The 21696-nt window shown below is 29.2% G+C and overlaps 1 protein-coding gene across 1 annotated transcript in view; it reads right to left on the reverse strand.

Annotated features, from left to right (window-relative positions):
- LOC122519676 (acetylcholinesterase-like) overlaps positions 1-21696 on the reverse strand; it is a 174581-nt gene that overhangs the window by 39015 nt on the left and 113870 nt on the right. The window lies entirely within an intron of this gene.

Below are 21696 nucleotides of genomic sequence, written 5' to 3' on the forward strand. Positions count from 1 at the left end.
AACCATAATTTATATGGCTTCAAAATACCAGGCTCTTCCGTAAACAGAAGCCGAAAATCTTATTCGAACTATATGTAGTTATGTACTACCAGTAGAAAGGTAATACTTGACTACGTGCTCTTCCAATAACCATCGGCTAACATCTAAAGAGGATTTATAAATCTCTATTTTCATTTTCGATTTTCTAGGCAAACATTCAGACGATCGTATTTTGTAAGAAAATTGTATTCACATATATTATACGCATTTGAAAGGTGATTCTAATCCAATATATCATCTTATTATATTATCTAAAGTTTAAACAATATTAACAAAAATATTTTCAATACTAATTATATAATTTGCTAATAGAACGACATTTAGGAAAAAAAATTATTTAATTTCTTTTTATTTGTGTAAAAAAAAATTTCCTCTTATCCATACGAATAAAAGTATTGATAATAATAATAATTTATATAGTTTTGTAATGGAAAAATATTTTAAAGAAATGATTTTATTTGTGTCTTAATTATATTTATATTTACATATATGTTTGTATACAAAATATTTATTATAACTCACCTTGTATATCTGTGATAGAGAATTTAGGAAAGATTTATCATAAAACGTTTGAAGGAAATGTTAGGGTTGCGAGCATCTGGTCATACATATGAAAAGATATTTGGAAAGAATAGAGAGGAAAGGTTTAAAATATAATAGTAGTGAGAGGTAGACAGAGAAATCTAAAAGCACGACAGATTTACATATATATCTAGAATATATTCCACATAGTTTGCCACACAGCATACTTCTATCTTCTTTAAATTGCTATTTCCTATCCTTCTATTTCTTATATATTTATGTTTATGTATTTTACCACTTATTCTTTCATATAACTTATCTCGAAAAAAAAAGAAAAAAATAAATAAAACTATCTATCTCTATTTTTGTCAAACTTTCTATGATATACGACAAAATTGTGATCCAACATACAGGGTGCCTCAATTTAAATAATACGATCAAATATGTTCGACCCAATCAGTTTTCAAAGCAAATATTTCTAATAAAAGTTGCTATATTTTTAGATGGAAAATTTAATATATGTAACAGCTATTTTATAGAAATAATAACAATATCTTTTCTTAATAAAAATATATATTTTAAGCGTTACAAAAGTTGTGGGAAATATCAATGCAAATCGAAGTAGTAATATCTTTTCATCGATATTTCATCGAATTATTACAATAAGAAATATATCTGCTTATATTGTTTACTTCATACAAAAATTTTTTAATTCAAACTACCTCATCGGTTTTTCTTATTTCATTGTCAAACTGTTTAAACCGAGATCGTTAAAGCATGAAATTATGCATACAGTTAAAAACGATCTAATTGTAAGAAAAACGTTACTCGATCGTTCGAGAAGTAATTACAATGTTACAAGTTGATCCCTCGCGACTCGTAAAAATGAATGTCAAGCTTCATGCATATCCATCCTACGTCTATCAAATTCCGCAGAGCATTATCGATCGGGATATTATCATGCGGAAACTTCCTTATTCCCTATCTCATTCTTCTTATCTCTCTCTCTTTCAATACCTCTCTATCATACTCATTTTCCCTTTTTTTTCAAAGATCGTTAAAATTAACGATGTTTACAGAACACCGCCGATCGATCAATATCCCGTGACGATTAATTTTCTTCCTAACATTTCTCAATCACTTCCATACTATTTCCAATTTAATTCGGCACGTTAATAAAGTTAGACAATAACAATTTACTCTCCCATAAAAAATGTCACTTTCTCTCCCTCTCTCTCTTTCATTCTCTTTCATTTTGTATTGTTCTCTCTCTCTCTATCTCTCTCTCTCTCTTTTACTTTGTATTCCGCTCTCTTTCACTCTCTTTCACTCTCTTTCACTTTGTATCGTTCTCTTTCTTTTTTTCTCTCTTTTCCTTACTTTTGATCTGTCATTTAATCTTCGTTAATAGGGAATAACAAGAATTAAGAAAATTGCATTTACATGGAGTATCGTTAATCAAGCAAGCCATTTCCAGGCTTCTGCTAGGTTATCTTGTATCCGTTATCGCCATTATCCGTCTTATCTATCAATTTGCCAAGAAACAGTCCGAAGATGCCTTGATCGGCGTTGAATTAATTACTAGATTAATTACCACTGATAAATCGTCGAAAATTTCACGTATAGCAGTTACTTATTTAGATTATGCGAGTAGACGTCTATCTGTATGTATCAATATTGTAATTACAATTATAATCATCTATTTATTTATTTTCTTTTTTTATCATTTACATTCTATGCTATCTGGATTTTATGTCCACACACACACACACAAATATTCTATGTATGTGTATTTTATTTAGAGTGTGTATGTGTCAGTGTATAGGAGATTGCTAAAGATAGTTCGTTCTACTTTACGTTGAATTTAGGACAAGAAATAAAAGAAAGATGAGGAAGAAGAAGAAGAAATTGCATGGAAAATTCTATGCTTTGAGAAAGAAAATGGCGATACACGATAAAAGATAAAGCCAAGCTGCCTTTTATCAGTTGATAAGGAATCGCATTAATAAGACTTTTTCAAAAGGAAGCTTTTTAACTTTACTGCACCAATTCTCTCTCTCTCTCTCTCTCTCTCTCTTTCGTTCTTTTTTCTATTTCTTTTTTTTTTGTTATTTTCTTTCTTTCTTTTAGTACGAGTTGAAAAGAAATCAAATATGTGCATTGATTGAATTCTTATTCTTATTCCTACTTCGTTTGGAGAGCCTTCTTTAAAACGTATTTGAAATACTAGAGTCTATTTATTTTAAATTCTTTTCTAATACCATTATGTGAAAAGGATTTTGGTAGATCTTTTCTCGGAGGATTTGTTATGAATAATAATATCTTGCCGTTGAGCATTGTTTAGAAAAAAAAAAAAATAAGAAAAGTACGAGAGAGTATCTTATTCTTTTATTATTTAGAAAAAGAAAGAAGGATAGAAAAAGGATTTCAATTCTCAAAATGAGCCAACCAAACTATTCTACTCGATCCACGAATAGAAAGTTCGTCTTTTTTTTCGCTAAATTTAAATGAAAAACCTAATTGCACGAATCAGTAAACGGACAAGTATATTTAATCAATTAGTATTTTTGAAAAAACAGATTTTTATTTTTAGAAATAAAAAATTACAAGTATTTTGTATTGTATAAAACTATGTTTTTTTTCTTCTTTTTTATGGAGAGTGAATGATGAAAAATAATAAAAATTCTTGAAGTTGGACTATCTCATTTGATTCGCGAATATAAAATTGTCCTTTTCTCTAACGTTTAAATAAAAAAATAAAATCGTGATTGCACGAGTAAGAAAAAAAAACGGATGTATATAAGAATAGAAAAGGATGAAGGTATTATTAAACGGAACTTTTCCATTGTATTGTTTCAAACCTTCGTGAGATTTGTCCATTCTTCGCCGAGGACGTTCCGCAATTTAGTTCAGGGAACCTGTTTCTATCCTTCCTCTTACAAAAATACTAAGAAAAAAAAAGAAAAGAAAAACATTAAGGAAATAGTTTTCTCGCGTTCGTAACATACCTACAGAAATATCCTGTTACTTTCAAGGACAAAGATCTCAATTTATGATAAGACTGCAATCTCACAAAAAAGTTAATGAACAATACTAAAGCATTTTTTCAATTATTTTTCTATTATTTTTATTAGTCTTAATTCTTAAATTTTGTTTCGATATATAAATATAAATAATAATAATAATAATAATAATAATAATAATAATAATAATAATAATAATAATAATAGTAATAATAATAAAATTTAATAAAATTATGATAAAAAATATATATTTAAAAATAAATATATATCTCTATAAAAAATTTATATTTAATTACTTCATTAAGAAATATAATAAATAATATATATAATATGTGTGTTATAAAAAATTTATTTATTTGGTTAATGCACACATAAAATTTTACAAAACACACACACGTATATATTTTATATATATTATAACCATTTTTATAAGCGTAAACGTCACGTGGAAGCCTCTCGGTCAGAAAGAATGATAGATCGATAATATATAATTTTTTACTTTTTTATAACCGTTCGGATCTCTCTCTCTTCTCAGATGCTGATCTTCCTTAAAACGGAAGATTCTTTATTAAACTATGTGGTGCTATACGTGTAACGTGTTAGACGAGATATAATATATGTGTATTCTTACAATGGATGCTATCACCAAGAGGAAGGTCAATTTTTTTTAGCAATCGATCCAAAGGATGACCCTTATCAAAAACTGCATAAAAGCATTTACATATACATAAGTGAATGCATATATGTGTGAATGTATATATGTATACGTTCTTATGAAAGAAAAATTTGGTAAGCTCTTTTACCAAACACAATGAGTAACATAGAGATAAAAGGAGACAAAAAGAAAGAAAAGAAAATATTATAGAAAGAAAGAGGAAAGAAAAAAGGGAAGGAAGAGAAAGATTTGTAGCGTGTTTGATCTGTTGGGTTGGAAGGTCAGATTAGTGAACCATAAATGATGGTACTTTAACCCGCTGGTCAACGCAGTGAAATGGAAAAGGTAATGAACGTATGAAATAGAAAGAGAGAGGGAGAGGGGGAAGAGAGAGAGAGAGAGAAAGAAGATAGCTATTGGTTTTATTCAAGCTTTCAAGATACTTGGCAGTGATGAATCGTTCATTCTAATCCTAGGATAATCTACCACAGCTGATCTCTACGTGCATTCGAAATAGACCGTGTACAATCCTCCATCCTTGTTTTTTAGTTAAATCCTTCTTTCATCTATAGTTCACTGAATTGCATCACTGATAATTAATCGTTTCTTTTATCTCATCCTTAAAATCTTTCTATAGATAGAAAAAAATAATTAAGAAAGGGGTATCATATTTTTATTGAAAATTTATTCATTATTCTTCTTACGGTAAATCTTTTTGTTTTAAAAAGTAAATCGTATTTAAATCATTTCAATTAGAAATTTTATTTTTTGTTTGTTTTTTTTCCTTCCTACTATTATTCGAATATTATTTTTATTTCATTTGCTATACAGTTTGTGTATATTTTATTTTAGATTATTTAGAAAAACTGTTCTCACATTTGTGAACTCTTCTCTATTATATTTTCTTTTATATTGTTCATAAATAAAAGAAACAAATTTGTATGTTATAACAAAAATAAAAAAAATGCATCCCCAGAGGAGATTAAATCCAGTTTAACGTTCAACGAATATGGATAATCTTGGTATCGAAGTTTTTAAAAGTAGGGCAAGAAGAATGTCAATTTTTAACCATAAAAGATGCATAAACGATAATCTGCTAACTCGAACGACATTATATTACAGGAATAAAATCAGTTTATTTGAAATTGCATGTTAGATGAAAATCCGTAGCACTGTTTACTTACTAATATTAAATATAAATATTCTCAATAGTTCAAACCCTCGAGCTATTTTCCTTTAGACCCATCGCTAACAGCTATTATTGGAATTTTGACGTCGGGTTGTTCGCCAACACTTTAGGAAAAAATTCATAGGAAAATGGGAAAAATTCTATATATGTTAATCCTACACACAAACACATATATGGATGTATACATATACACGCACATATATGGACATGAACATCGTATATTCGAACTTATATCTCAAGCTACAATAAATAAAATATAAAATCTCTCACTGTACTTCCATAATATCTACACATATGCGTTATATATACGGTAAGATAAAAATAACTGTCCTCATAAAAAGTTAAACTAAAACATTATATTAGCTGTTTGTATAGCTATTTGTGCAGTTAAACTAACTGCATATTATCATTGCACGAACAAATTATTTACATCAACGAATACTACAAGGAAAGCAACTTTTATCTCACTCTCTGTATATATTTTATTTTTTATATTTTATATTATACATATATGTACAATAATATATAGTAAGTATATATAAAGGATTTGAAAGTCGAACGAGTCGCAAAATATAAGTCCCGTGACATATTCTCCGTGCCGCCGATGTAATTTTCGTTTTTCGAGTTTGCTCATGTGAAACACTACGTTGCATCGTTACGATTCATGCCTCAGGCATTTTTCATTTGGCTTCCTCTTTTGCGATCCGCTAGTCATTTTCAATCCGAACAACTCGGCACGTCATCGTAAACATTTATCGGAATAAACATTTTTTATTTTATTCGAATTATTTACACCTCTCTTTCTCTCTTTTACTCATCTGTTCAAAAATTTTCATTTTTCGATTACATATTTGTAGGATGAAAGAAATCGTTTTTCTAGACGGATATGCATGTGCTTGTTTTGTTATGCGACGCCACTTGAAAGAGTTTGACGTCTAATATTTCGTCGCAACAAAACCTCTCGAATATCCTTATCGAAAGTAATAGAACACTCTAGATGTTATTAGGCCAGTCAAAAAGAGGCAAACTGGACACTTTCATCAGGAAGTTCTCAAATTTGATCCAAGAATAATTCGACGATGCTGAATAAAATGGTGCTAATTTTCTTTTGCAATCAGATGGGCCGTTTTTTGAGAAAAAGGGTAAAAAAGGGTAAAAGTGGCTTTATCTTAGAATCTAGGCATTTAATTGAAAAAAGTTTCAAACAAAAGTTGTAGAAAATTGAAAAATACATAAAAAATGTTCTAAGATTTATCTTCGTATTTGCAAAAAAACGAGAAATATTGGATAAAAGATGGTAAAACATGATTGTATGAGTGGGGACAAGTCCCGCCTCTCCGTCGGTTTTTACACGCGAGCGGGCTAGTGTGCGTGCGAGCGTCCGTGGTACTAACCACAAACGAAGGATCTTCGGCAATCTTCGGGACTCTCGGTCTTGAATGAAAGTGCGAGTGAGAGAACAAACCGATATTTCTCCCTTTCTATTTGTTTAGGCAATAAAACGAGTATTATTGTCTTGGCCATCGATTGTTGAGCGTTCTGTATACGAGTGCGAGTGAGACAATAAACTGATATTTCTCTTTTTATATTTTTTCTTTCGATTACGAGAATATAAAAAAAATAATTCCACCACGAAGAATCGAACATTAATAACTGGCACGAGAATCCAAGACGATACAACTTATGCTAGCGCACCACTTGACGAGTATTCGACTTTTTTCGTACAATTCTTAAGACTTTGAAGATGAATAAGAATGCATTACTGTTTTCTTATAAAATAATAAAAATGAATTAAAATTATATATGTCTAGCCAAAAAATAAATTCCATGTTTTTAGAATATTCTTTCCTATATATCTTGAATTAATTTTATGTACAGATATAAAATTTTTCTTTTTCAAATATGTATTCAATTTGATACACTAATAAATTTTTACGAGACAAAAAATCAGTAATTTAAAATTTTATAAAATACTTAATTAAATAGGTAAAATATTTAAAGTTTAAATTTCGTTTTAAAGAGAATACGTATTCAATTTGATATACAAATAAATTTTTGTGAGACAAAAAATTAATATAAATTAATTATACTAATTAATTTTATGTGTCGAGACACAAAATTAATTCATTATTTTTACTCTCGACTAAATAATAATAGTTTTTGTTAAAATGAATTATTGTTTTCCTTTTATTCAAGGTTCACTATTTTTAACAATAAATAAAGAAACGGCGTGCCATAAGCATCAAGATTTGATTTAAAAACGCCGCGCTTTACGCCGATATATATGTGGGGTTTTCAATCGTTAAGAAGTATAGATATGAATGTGTAATTGAATGAGTGTGAGAAGAGTGATTGAAAGAAATGAAAGAATGCATCCGGTCGAGGATAAAGAAAGAGCGTTAGATAAGAATATAGTAGATAAGAACATTAGTTTTTAGGTATAAGGTTACACCGTCTGGACTTGTCGCCTTTGTGAAGCTACATCGAAGTCTCCCGTACGTTCTCGATAATATGGAATACCGGAAAAGCCTTTGTGCGTGGTTTGGAATGATCAGGAAGTTTCCAGGGGAATGACGAGAAACAACGGAAGACGATGGAGGGGATGTAGGGTATAAGTAGGCGACGGAAAGGACTGGCGTTTGCGTTCTGGGCGTTTTTCTGTGAGTTCGGTAATAATTGACGAGTGATAAGTGTAACGGAGAGTACGGAAGACAACGGGGAACGGCGAAGGATTACGATAGGCGACGACGAGTCGGGTTCGGGTGTTCCTTGCGGTTGTTTTTGGACTTAGAGAGTTACACTTATTGTTAATATATCGTAGCGTTAGGTCATTGGTTTTAGATTATAGATATTTACTATTTCATTACTTACAAACATTATACCTTATTAGTGTTTATTAATAAATACTACTTTACTGTTACCATTATAAATATATCTCTCTCTATACGTAAATCTTACATATATAGATATACAGAACGCACGACACTCGATGGCCAAGACGAAAAATTCTCGCTACCGAATGAAAAAATAGAAAGAGAGAAATATTGGTTTCTTCTCTCACTCGCACTTTCATTCAAGACCGAGAGGCTCAAAGATTGTCGAAAATCCTTCGTTTGTGGATTAGTACACACGGACGCTCGCACGCATACTAGCTCGCTCGCGTGTAAAAACCGACCGAGAGGTGGGACTTGCTTCCCCCCTCTATTATTTTTTTCCAATATTTCTCGCTTATTTTTGTAGATACGAAGATAAACCTTAGAACATTTTTTATGTATTTTCAATTCTCTACAACTTTTGTTTGAAACTTTTTTCGATTAAATGCCTAGATTCTAAGATAAAGCCATTTTTTCTCCCTTTTTTTACCCTTTTTCTCAAGACGTCGGAATCAGATTGCAATAAAATTAGCACCATTCAATTCAGCGTTTTACCCTTAGATCAAATTTGCGAGACTATAACTAGAAAAATAGAAGTTTGGCCCTTTTTGATTGGCCTAATAGTATAACAACACGCACAGTATCAACAACCCCCACCATGTTTGCATTTATATATGCGTGTGGGAGCGGGGTATGGGTTGTTGTAATAAATTTTTTTTTAATATCAATATTTTTTTCTTAAATTGTAATTTGATATTTTATATGATATTAAAGTATTATGTTCAATGCTTAAATAAAGCTGTAAGAATTCTTCTTTTTCCGACTTTGTCGAAAGGCGCTTTTCATTGTTGACAGTGTCTTGGAATGGCGGATTTCCGGCTTTGACGGTAACATATATACTAAATAAATAAAAATGCAATATGGAAATTTTAGACAAAAAATACAAATATCACGTGTCAGTCATTTAAAACTAAAATACAAAAATAAAAAAAAAAACTAACATGCTATTTCTTTTTTATATTTTTTTTCAAATTCTGATAAAACTGATAGTTAACCCTTTGACACGTTGATACCAAGTGCCATTGTGGCTACGGGGATGGTTATAAGGTCTTTCTCTTTTTTTCTTTCTTACGAGAAAGACTTTCATGTTGAGGGAAAAATTGTTTCTCCCGTATATAGAACGGGAGACTACCCGCGGTGTCGTTGAAATTGCTCTTCACGGAAAAATTCTTAGTTCACTATTTCTCTCTCATTTTCCCTTCTCTTTCTTACTTTTCTAGATTCTTAAACTTGATCGGACGACAAATATGATAAAAGTATTCGAGAAGTAATATCATGAGTTAACGAAACTATACTACATTCCCATGAGAAAAATGAAAAGTTGTACTAAATATTTCTTTCTTATTTTTTTTTTTTTAATATTCACTTCTATGATTCAGACATTTTTTTCTTTTTATTAGAAATAATGTTTTCTTTTCTTGAAAAGTCTCGGTCGAAGTTTTTGTAATTTAATTAACTGTAAATTAACAACTTTTTAATTCAATTCAATATCATGAGAAGTATACGGGGCATTCACGCCAAATCGACCATTTTTTATCTCGACCCCTTTCGATTTGGCTGAAACTTTTTTATCATTTTCTACCCCAATGAAAACCTCTCTGAGAATTTTTTCAAATTTTTTTACCCAATCCAAAAAAAGGTAAGAATTTAAAAAAAAAAATAGCTTTTTTTCAAATAACCGTAGCTTTGTTAAAAGTGGACTTATCGAGACGTTTTGTTTTTTTAATTTTTTGTTTTAAATGTACTTTTTGGGAAAAAATATTAAACAAAAATTTGAAGTCAAATTCTTTAAGAGATTTTGTTTTTTTTTTGGGAAAAAACCTCAAATTTTTCAAATTTTTAACTTTTAATTTTAATAGGTAATTAAAGGTAATTTTAAGGTAAAATTAAATAGGTAATTAAGGTAAAATTAAAAGGTAATTTTTAACTTTTTTTGGGTTGGGTAAAAAAATTTGAAAAAATTCTCAGAAAGGTTTTCAAGGAAAATGATAAAATGATAAAAAAGTTTTAGCCAAATCGAAAGGGGTCGGGGTCAAAAGTGGCCACATATTTAAATAAAATTGAATCATTTCAATTATAAAAATTCGTAATATATTCATTCGATTTAAATTATATATAAAATTCGTTCATTCAACATAATTTTTATAAAATATACTGAATAAACTAAATATCATTGATATAAACAATTAAAAAATTTCAATAGATCTCCGTTTACAAAATGTAGCTTCTTTAACAAATATCTTGTATCTCTTTCATTGCACATGAAATTTTATTAAAACAAGCATGAAATGATACGAACGATCTACTATTCTTTTCGAATAATTCGAGCAACGATTATTAAAAGATAAAGAAAAAATGTAAAACCAAAAAGCTATTCGAAAAGATATGTAAGGGTTTTTTTTATAATAGTAACGGTAGTATTCGATAAGAAACGATAGTGTTCGATTCTGAACGTAACTTTGTCACCATCGGTTTCAAATAACTTTAAATTATTATCATCAGTGGGTAGGAAAAAGTTTATCTCAGTGCTTTACTCAGCCGTAACCGAGTGTTATATGTACACGAATCTATGCATTTATATGTGTGTTCTAAGTGTGTTTATGTGTGTCGTGAGAAAGAGAGGGAAAGAGAGAGAGAGTCTCACGTGTTAGTGGATATTAATGGTACTCGGTTATCGAGACCTTAAATCAAGCTACGTGGTTACACGAAACGTCTCGATAAGTGCGAGACCCTTAAATCTGCTCGGAAAAATTTGAAAAAACGACTTTGTCGCGTACAAGGCTTTTTGTTCCCTCTCTCTTTCTCTCTTGTTGATTTTTTTTTTTAATTTTTTTTTCATTGTCTTTTTTTCTCATTGTGTCATTCGTTTTTCTTCCTTCGCAGCATCGAGCAGCTTTTTAAAATTCACGGTCTATCCCATGAGAATCGATACTCATCCAGTATAACTAACATAAAAGCGAAAACAGCGTTTACGTCATTTATGTCTTACGTAAAATCTGTGTCAGTGATAGGACGATTCGCGATAGGTAAACTCGATCAATTCGATACAAACAAAACTGATATAATATTATTTTAATTAAATTTTTTAATTACTTCGTTTCAGTTATACTCTTTCCATGTTGCTTCTTTCATGATTTTACTATATTTTCAGTTTGTTTTTAAATACGATAAAAATTCAATTTAATAAAAAGTATATTTATTTGAATTATTAGTTTTACCAGTGATATATATATATAATGAGTATAGAATAATAGAATCATTAAAATGAAGAAATAACTAAATTCTTATAGCATAGAAATAAAAAAGAAAAAATAAATAATACATACTACAAAAATTAAAATACCGCAACAAAATCTTTCTAGTAAAAATCATATATACACACATAATATATAAATTATTCTACGTTAACTCATAGTAAAATTCTCGCGTAATATAAATAAAAAAAAAAAAATTAAACATACATACAACAAACATTAAAGTACTCTATTATTAAATTTTTTAACAAAAATGACAACAAAGATTTTCAGAAAATAACAAAACTCGAAATAGGAAAAATTTCTTAATGAAAAATTCGAGTTTTAACAAGCAAAGTTAGATTTTGTTTTTGACTGATCGTTAGAAAACAAAGAAAAAAAAAGTAACTAAAGTAAGGTATACAGAGCGATTAGATGATGCAACGACGATTCCACGCGATGAATCTCTTTGTCTCTTTGCATGAAAGAAGGAAAGAGAGAGAGAAAGAAAATGGCAGGGTAAAAAGGACGTCCTCTTGTTCGATTTAATACGAAGCCTGCGGCTTTAGCAAGCTTTAGCGCGAACCCTGCAAGCTCGTGCTTCTTCCTTTTAATTATGGAAGCAACGAGTAAAGGCGTGACGAAGCATACTCGTTACTTACTTTTTCCTTCCTTTTTTTCTATCTTTTCTGCATTCCCTTTTTTCTTTTTTTTTATCGCGTTCTAACGCTAAAAACGAACAAGAACGTATCCAGGCCTTTGCCAAATCTTCGAGCTCGTTTAACCCTTCACGCGACAAAATTTTCCTTTTTGTCCCCTCTCTCTCTCCCTCTCTCTCTATCTCTTTTTTCCTTTTATCTTCCTTTCTTTTCCTTGTTTCTTTCGATCTATTGTACTCGAACACGAGCATAATCTCTCTCTACGTTTGATCATAATAATTATCATTAAATTTATCCAAAAAACACGGAAGATGATTTTAAATTAATATCTTACCATTTTTTGTTTATAAATAAATTAGATTTGTATTTTAATCACATTGAGAGGAGATACTTTTTTTGTTTATTTTATTTATAATATATGCTCCTATTTAGTCTCATTATGTTACTTACATATTTTTAATTATGCAAGTTATTATGATTGAAATAAATAATATAAATGATGTATTTATTTAATTCGATTCATGAAATAAAACAATATTTTTTCACATTCTCGAAATGATGATAGCAAAAGTATGAGATAGATTTTGAATAAAATAATAATCATAATATATTTGTTGTAGTAACATAGAAAAAGAAATCAATTTTCCTGAAAGAAAAATTTCAACAGGAATGTGAATATCGATGCAACGAGTGTACCCTACGCTTAAACTTGCCTCTCAGAAATAAAAATAAAAAACAAGACAAGAAAAAAATAGACAAGGTCGTAGTAGTTGAACGAATGTATAAGTCGATTTTCGCGTGGCAAAAAGTATGAGTAAAAATCGAATAAAATGAGAGGGTAAATCGTGGATACACGAAAGTTCTTGCATTTCCTCGAGAAAATACGTACAAACCATGGATAAGTAAGTATGTACACGAATACATGCTCTATATACGTGATATTATGATGGTACCATTGGATTCTATGTGCGTCAAAGGGTGGTAAAAGAGAAGGAGGAGGAGGAGGAGACAGGGCCGTGAAAGAGGGTGGTTAAAGGAAAAAGAGACCTTTTGCAAGTTGACTTCCGTTTGGTGCGAAGCTCGCGACTCTGGGTTCCTATGTAAATACGACCACCTGCTCGGAAATCAATTTTCAGAGTTCTCACTTTTTATCACGAACGAGAAGGAAGGTTGGATTCGTGTCACCTGTAGAGGAAATTTCTCTCCATCTTCCTCCTCTCCTCTTCCGTTTTTTTCTTTTTCTTTCATTTTTTTTCTCTTTTTCTTTCTACTCTTTCTTCTCTCTCTCTCTCTCTCTCTTTTATTTTTTTCTCTTTTAATTTCATGGACGAAGAAAAAAGCTAAGGGCAAGTAAGAGAAAAGAAAAAGAAATGAAGATAAGAAACAAAAATCAAAGAAGTTGTTCGTTAAAAGTAAAAATACTAAAACACAAGATTCTTCTGTGCAATCTCATTTAATAAAGTGGCATACATTTTGATTACTTTGAGAATCCGTCATGATAATATAATATATAATATATATTTAAATATGTATATACACTGTGTATATATGTATAGATAATATTAGGTACGAATGAAATGAAAGATAGATGAAGAGAGACGCGTGAAATTAGATAGACATTGAACTAATATTTATTTATCAAGCTATGTTCTTGTTTATAACAGGAATGTACACATTATTTTCTTTTAAAAAATAATTTTAAGTATCATCAAAAAGAAATAAACATAATTTATATAGTATAAACTCTTTATTTAATTATTAAAATAAAATAAATTATAATATATGATTATTTATTTTCTATTATTTAATACTAATAAATTCATTTATTTGATGTAGAAAATTTATATTTTATGTTGGAATTCGTGTAGGTACTGATAAACGAAAGATATAAATGTATGTATTATGGAATAGTATATAATTGTGAGATATAATTGTTCTCGTATGCTGGAACAGGAAAAGTTAACTTAATCTTACGAACAAAAGTAGTTCTTCTTAAATTACGAAATAGTACATTCGGTATACATACATGTGCTTAATTTTGATTGGTTTACCTCGATTATTATTATTACTGTTGTCAGTAAAAATGTGGTTCGGTATCTGTCTAGTATACTGTGTAGTTGTTTTCGTGCTCACATCAGATCTTCTTCGGAATGTAAAAACAATATTAGAAAAGTATCAAATTTATTTCTCGTATACGTGTGCGTATTTTTTTTAATGCAAATTATATGCATATGTACGCGAGTATGAATACTACTGGAGAATGATATATGTGTGTAAGTGCATATGTTAACCGTGGAAGACCGAAATTGGAGAATGTCAAGATTGACATCGTCGGTGAAAAACCGAATATTTGGGTTTATTCTTATACATTAATATTTCGGACATATATTAAGCAATTGTAATCACGCGAATATTGACATTCTCCAATTTCAGTCTTTCACGATAACCACGGCGAGGTGACAGCATTAGTTTAGTTTCTGTTCGATCATTTAAGTCAAGCAGCCCAGAGTACGATTAGTACTTGGATGGGTGTGAACCGCTTGAGAAAAACGATGTGCCGTTGACGGCAAGATCTCCGCCTAGTTAACATCTAGAGCTGGTCCCAAGCCCATATAAAAAGGAGAGGGTTCGAGGGGTAAGGCTAGCAACCTATCCTCTGTAAAAACAATAAATCGCTCCTAGAAATATAGCAATAAAAAAATCTATTATAATAGGACGACAATGTCCTAACAAAAAGAGGAAGAAGAAGATATATATTAGCATCGTATATAAGACAAAATACATCTATTACATATACATTAACTCCTGCCATGTTTGAGAGAATAATTATTTTTATTTTTAAATTAAAGTTATAAGTAACAAACTAACCTATTAGATAATGTTCTAGAAACCCTAAAGAATACTAATAACATTTTTCACATTTTTTAAAATAACAATAACATTAAAAATAAATCCACCCACATGGCGTTAGTAAAATCTACCATGCCGACGAGTAATTATTGAAATATTATTAATTAGAACATTGTTAAAAAAGAGGATACAAAACATTGTATGTAATGTAAACGAGAAGATAAATAATGTAGGAAAAATGTATAATACGTAAAAGAATAACATGTCTGGTCGAAAGCTTAAAAAAATGACAATGGAGAAGGGAAGGGAGAGAAAAGGTTAATCTAATCAAAAGAATAGTTTCTCGGTTGCTTAATGTTTTGTTTTATATATATTCAACGCATATGTTTAGGTAGCAATGTTGTCCTTTTTATTCTATTAAGAATCTCTTTGTCGAAATTGTTAATACTTGAACTCCGTGTTCATTCGGAAGGTGATTCGGTGTCCATTGAGTACTGCGTACTGTACTGCGTAGCTGTTTTTATACTTATTATCAGTCTTCTTCAAACATTGAGAGATGTATAAACGAAATTAGATAAGTATCAAATTTATTTCGAGTATACGTGTGTGTGTTATGTTGTATTATACAAATTATATGCATATGTGCGCGAGTGTGTGTACTACTGGCGAGTGATATACATAACATACGTTCATCGTGTATATATTAGCATCATATATAAACCAAAATGCATTTAATGCGATTAATTATTATTGAAATATTATCTTTTAAAGCATCGTTAAAAAGAGGATATCAAAAATTGCACGTAATGTAAATAAGAAGATAAATAAAAGTCAGAAGAATATATAATTCGTAAAACAGGAACACGTCTAAACACGTCTGATCAAAAGTTAAGAAAAATGATGGGTGAGGAAAAAAGGGTAAGGAGAGGTTAAGCTAATTGAAAGAATTGTTAGATATGTAATTATGAGAACATTGAAATCAATACTATAGATCGTGCTTTTATTTCGTATATTTCTTATATTCTCTATTTTATTTTTTATTTTCTATTTTTCAATACGTTACCATTATAGTTCAATAAATAATTATATTCACTGTAAAACAAATTCTGTTAGATTATAGACTCAGGATAATTCTAGTACGTGAAAGTTTTGAGTGAAAATTAATCAGACGTGTAGAACGTTAAAAAATAAATAAATTATAATAGAAATCATGGTCTCTATGCACAATTTTTCGAATATAAGATTAAATGATAATAATTATGAACTGTGAAAAATGCATGTGAAAAATATCCTGGTGGTTTAATGATTTTTTGTCATTCATTGATGAGAGTAAAGTAAAAATGGATAAAAATGAGGCTAAATGAATAAGAAAAAACGCAAAAGTAATGATATTAATTAATCTCTGTAGGTTGAACATTATAGAACATGGAGAATTATATGTGTGACTGAAAAGGAAAAGGGTACAAATGCAATTTCAAATCTTTTGAGAAAAATAATTTCAAATTTTGTTGATTATTCTAAATAATGAGCAAATTTTTGATACAATTTAACTAAACAGATATTCAAATAAATTAATTAGGATTTTCTTAATGATAGATAAAATGTTAATTCAATGTTCATTTTGTATTTTAAATAAATATTTTGTAAATTCTTACAATCAATTGTATTATTTTATTTCTGAAGAGAAAACAAATTTATGTAAGTAGGTGAAAAATCTGTTGCCACATAACCAACACATTATAGAAATTTAATTGTACCACTTTGCTATAAACAAAATTTAGTACCTTTTTTGTAAAAAGAAAAAGTACCAGAACTCACTTCTTGTCAATCTTTTTATTAAAGAAAATTATATTCAAGTATCATTGAAACGAAATTGAAGACAGTTTTTCCTATATCATAGAGCTCGTAAAAAAATTAAATACATATATTATTTTTGTCATTTCTTTCTTATTTGGCTAATTAATAATTTTATTATGCTAATAGAATTATGTATGTTTACATTTGTTATAACGTCTCTTGTTATTCATGTTAATGTCAGTATAAATTACTTATAATTCTTGCTGAAAATTGATTGTATTTTCTTCTATTATTAAAAAAATGAAAAAGAAAATAAAAAAATTTCTTTTCTTTATTTATATTTATTCTTTCTAAAATATTTCTTATAAATTTTTGAAACGTTAAAAATATTGTAAAAAAAAGATGTTAGAGCATCGTAACAAAGCGTTATATCACGAGCAGAAGAAAGCACTGTTTGTACCCCCTTTCCTTTTCAATCAATCATATATATTCTTATGATTAAAAGAGAGAAGAACATTGAAATATCATATAAATCGACTTGACCGGGTTATAAGAGAATAGGCCGGATAAATTGAACGTAGACTTGGACGAGGTTTCGAGGACGCGTTCCACATCGGGTTGGTTCTCGATTGATGGCAATTCTCTAAATATTTATCGTCATTCGTTACAAACCAAATGAAAAAGTAGAAAAAACGAATCGATCCTTTAGAAGAAAAGGAAAAGCTATGAAATATTCGACAAACGTTAGGGACTCAAGACCTTTTGTAAATATTTATGTGCACACTTTTCTCTCTCTCTCTCCTATTGTTCCTTCTTTCTTCCCTTCTTTTATTTATTTTCTCCGCGTTATTATTTATTACAAGTATCGATAACTTTCGGTATTTTCGAATCTATACTTAATTCTTTTTTCTTCTTCCCTTGTTGAAAATTTGATAAACGTATGGCTCGTTAATTTTTGAGATGTCGTTAAGAATATCCAACGATAAAAGATTAAACACGATCATTTTTATTAAAATTCACGAAAATGTTGTCTTAAAGTACTGTTTGCGCGCAATGCATGTATGCTAACGTGAATCCGTTTCAGACTAACGTACAAATTTTTTAAGTTGAATTATACGTTCATCTTGTACGGAATCCTAACGACAGTAAATTAATACGATGTGGGTGGTTTTGTAGTGATACTAAAGGCAGTTCTTTAGTCTACAATGATTTCTTATTATTAAGTCTTGGCGATTATGGTACAATTGCTTGATGTGTGTGGACTGTATGAATGCTTATGGACAATTGACTGTGCTTAGTGTAGACTATATGAGAAAAGTGAGTAGTGTATGTTACAAGAACACATATGTGTGTGTGAGAATATTTGAGGGTGTGGTCGCTAGTTGAATACGTATTTAAGAAAAGAAAAGAAGTGAATGACAAAGAGTGTATGATGTAAGCGACCGCTGACAAAACAAAGGATGAAAGCCAAAAATATATCGGGAAAGATGTTTTGTTTAAGATATCAAGTATCGAATGAAAGAAAATGCATGCATGATGTATTCTTATTAAAGAAAGAGAGGGGATTCTTATATGAGAAATGTATTGATACTGAACAAGTACATTACTATAAGAGTTTTAAAATATCGAACGAGGTAAAGAACTCGACATAATCATTTTATTAATATTCACTCAAAAATCTTGTCTTAACGAACATTTATGATGAATTTTCGTTAATAAAAAAAACACATATATGTTTTTTATTTATTATTATAGATCACGAAGCCTATATAGATAATACAGCGTACGATGAGTCGATGTTCGATTAAAAACCGATAGTTAATCGATTGTAAATAAATCTACACGTACAAACTCGTACATCGATTATGTGTACTTTTATTTTTTTGTTTTTTTTTTCCATGCAATTCTTTCTTTCTTTATTTTTTGTCGAGGGTCGAAGTTGTTTTTTCAAAAAACACTTTCCTGTCCAACATTCGATAGTGTTTTCGTAGTAGGATTAACGTGTGCCGAGTTTTATGTAAAAAGGAAAAAAAAAGAAAAAAAGAGAAAAAAAGAAACGGACTTGGAATTGTGTATTTATCTGCGATATCGACTGACAAAAAAAAACAAACAAGAAAGGAAAAAAGGAAAAACGAAAAGGATAAAAAAAATTGCACGAATGAATGAAACGAAATAAGTAATCGAATAGAACAGTGTAATTGGGTCGAGTTATGCATAAAGTTACCAACCTTTCAGTTGTGATCTGAAATTGAGTAAGTTTAGTTAAAAGATTTTAATGAAAAAAGAAAGAAAGAAAAAGGTAGATTTACTTTAATCGAATACTCCGAACAGATTTTATTTTTCGTTATATTTTTATTCCTTTATTAAATGACTTGTTTAATAACGAATAGTATAATCAGTCCTTTGAAGTCATCCAAAATGAAAATAATAATAATAATTTATATAGTTGTATTATTTATAATAATTATTTTTTTATTTATTATCTTACTGTGTTTGAAAAATTTATTAAAAATTAGAAAGTACTAGCAAACAATTCAATTGCAATTTGATCTAAAAATCAATTACAAGTAGACACTTGATGACCTTGTGAAAAGAAAAATCCAGTTCAAAGGGTCAATATTATTTGAATTATAAAATGGAACCAAAAATTTTGTAATTTCTTTTTTAAACAAAAATTGCAAACCGGGTTTAAATAAATTTATTTGAAAAGTTAATAGGTTTGTTCATAATTCGATCTAATTGTTGAAATAAATAAATGAAAAGGACATTTGAGGAATGAATTGATGAGCTATCGAGAAAAGGTTATTATAACGTGAAATGTATATCTCCTTATCGGATAATCGAGGTCATAAGGTCACCGTATGTTACTCATCATCGTGCAATCAAGCATACAATAGGCTCGATTACTCGTCAATGCAGAAAATCCAATTATCCGAGTAGAATTTATACCTGCTGAATATGCTGTCGCGTATGGCTCTGTCCCGTGGTCATCAATTGAACAAAGATAATTAAAGTGATATAGACAGTAAAAAAAAAATAAAGAATGAAAAAAAAAATAACAAATCCAAAAAACAGAAACTTTGAATCGTGTCACTTGCTTGTGTTTATTTATCGAACGTTCACACGTATGTTTTCTTTCTTTCTTTCTCTTTGTTTTTTTTTGTTTTCTTTTTTTCCCCCCGGTTAAATCCACTTTTCGCTTCCTTTAGCTCGTATCCGTGCTAATTTATTTTTTGCTTGTATCGTGATAAATGAAAGACTGATATGATAAAACAACGAGCGAAGAATACAAAAAAAATATATACTCTAAAATTTTCCTGGGTTGCGATATTTTGTAGTTTGCGTCTTTATTTTCTTATTGTTAATTTCGTTAGTATAACTATTTTTTATATCATGATAAGACGTATGGAAAAAATTTCTTATATAATATTATAAATATTATATATTATTTCTAAACTATTTTTAATATATATTACAATACTGTAAGTTAGGAAAGTTTTGTTACGAATTATATTAAATATTTTTATTATATTTACATATCAATTAATATAACGAAACTTTTACGCGAAATTAAATATTTTTAAAAAATATATTTTAAGATATTTTTTCACTTGAGAGAAATTGTGTGTTTTATTTTTATGGTTATTTTTTTTCTTTCTCAAAGAAAAGAAGAAAGAAAGAGATAAATTGTTGAAAAGGTGTTAAATCAATATCGTTTGATATAGTTTAACGATATCACCCTTCAAAGGTTCTCACCATCCTTACAGATTGCCGTTAATTACTTTCCGATCGGTGGAACATCACGTCAAAAGATGCTTTGTCAGAGATCGCTCATCCCTGCGTGAAGTCTCTCGGACTTAGATACTCTATCTAAAGATAAATGTGAATATCACTTGCCTATTAAAATTTATATCAGATAAGACGACTAGAATTAATTGCAGAGACGATCAAATTGTTACAAGGATATTATTAATTATTAATAATAAAATGTATTTATAATTAACTTCTCTTTCATCTTCATCTTCTTCGTTATATCTTCATTAAATGAAACACTTATAACATATATAACGAACGTAACTATATAAATATATATACATTTTTAATAACATTGAATACTTCGTTAGTATTTATATATCGTAAGCCTATTGAACTTTCGATGGAACATCAATAATTTTCAAGGATAAAGACGAAAATAATCTTCTATTCGCTGGTGAAACCAAGTGAAAATCGATTAGATAGAGAAAAAAGAGATTGAGATAGATAGATGGATAGATAAGGCATGTAAAAAAAATAAAAAAGAGTAGAAAGAGAATATCGAGGGATGAAAAAAAAAATGAAAATGAATTTTTTCTTTTCTTTTCGGGGTTAAACTCTTAAATCTTGAATTCGCGTTTGAAGCTTTCTCTTTGTAGAATATATAACGCGAACCAATTTTACTGAACTAAAGGAGGAGATCTATGTACGAATCTCTATGTATGTATGCATGTATATATATGTAACAGGAGGAAACTGAAGTAAGTACTTGAAACGCTTCACAGGAGATCTGCTTGCGGCGTTTTTTAGTCCACATGGAAGAACACTGATCCAAGTTTACAGACAAGTTGAATTTGTTCCTCGACTCCTACGGAGAAGATAATCTCGCAAATGGACAAACGAATTTTATCTTTGATTGATATTACATTAACAATTCTCTAGAAAGAACATTCTAACTTTTTATAACCGACCATCTTTTATTTTATTTTCTATGCTAAATATTTCGAATATAAATGAAAAAAAATATATGCATATATATGTAT

This window comes from Polistes fuscatus, unplaced genomic scaffold (genome assembly GCF_010416935.1).
Source record: "Polistes fuscatus isolate 324 unplaced genomic scaffold, CU_Pfus_HIC Scaffold3, whole genome shotgun sequence".
NCBI classification, from domain to species: Eukaryota; Metazoa; Arthropoda; class Insecta; order Hymenoptera; family Vespidae; genus Polistes; species Polistes fuscatus.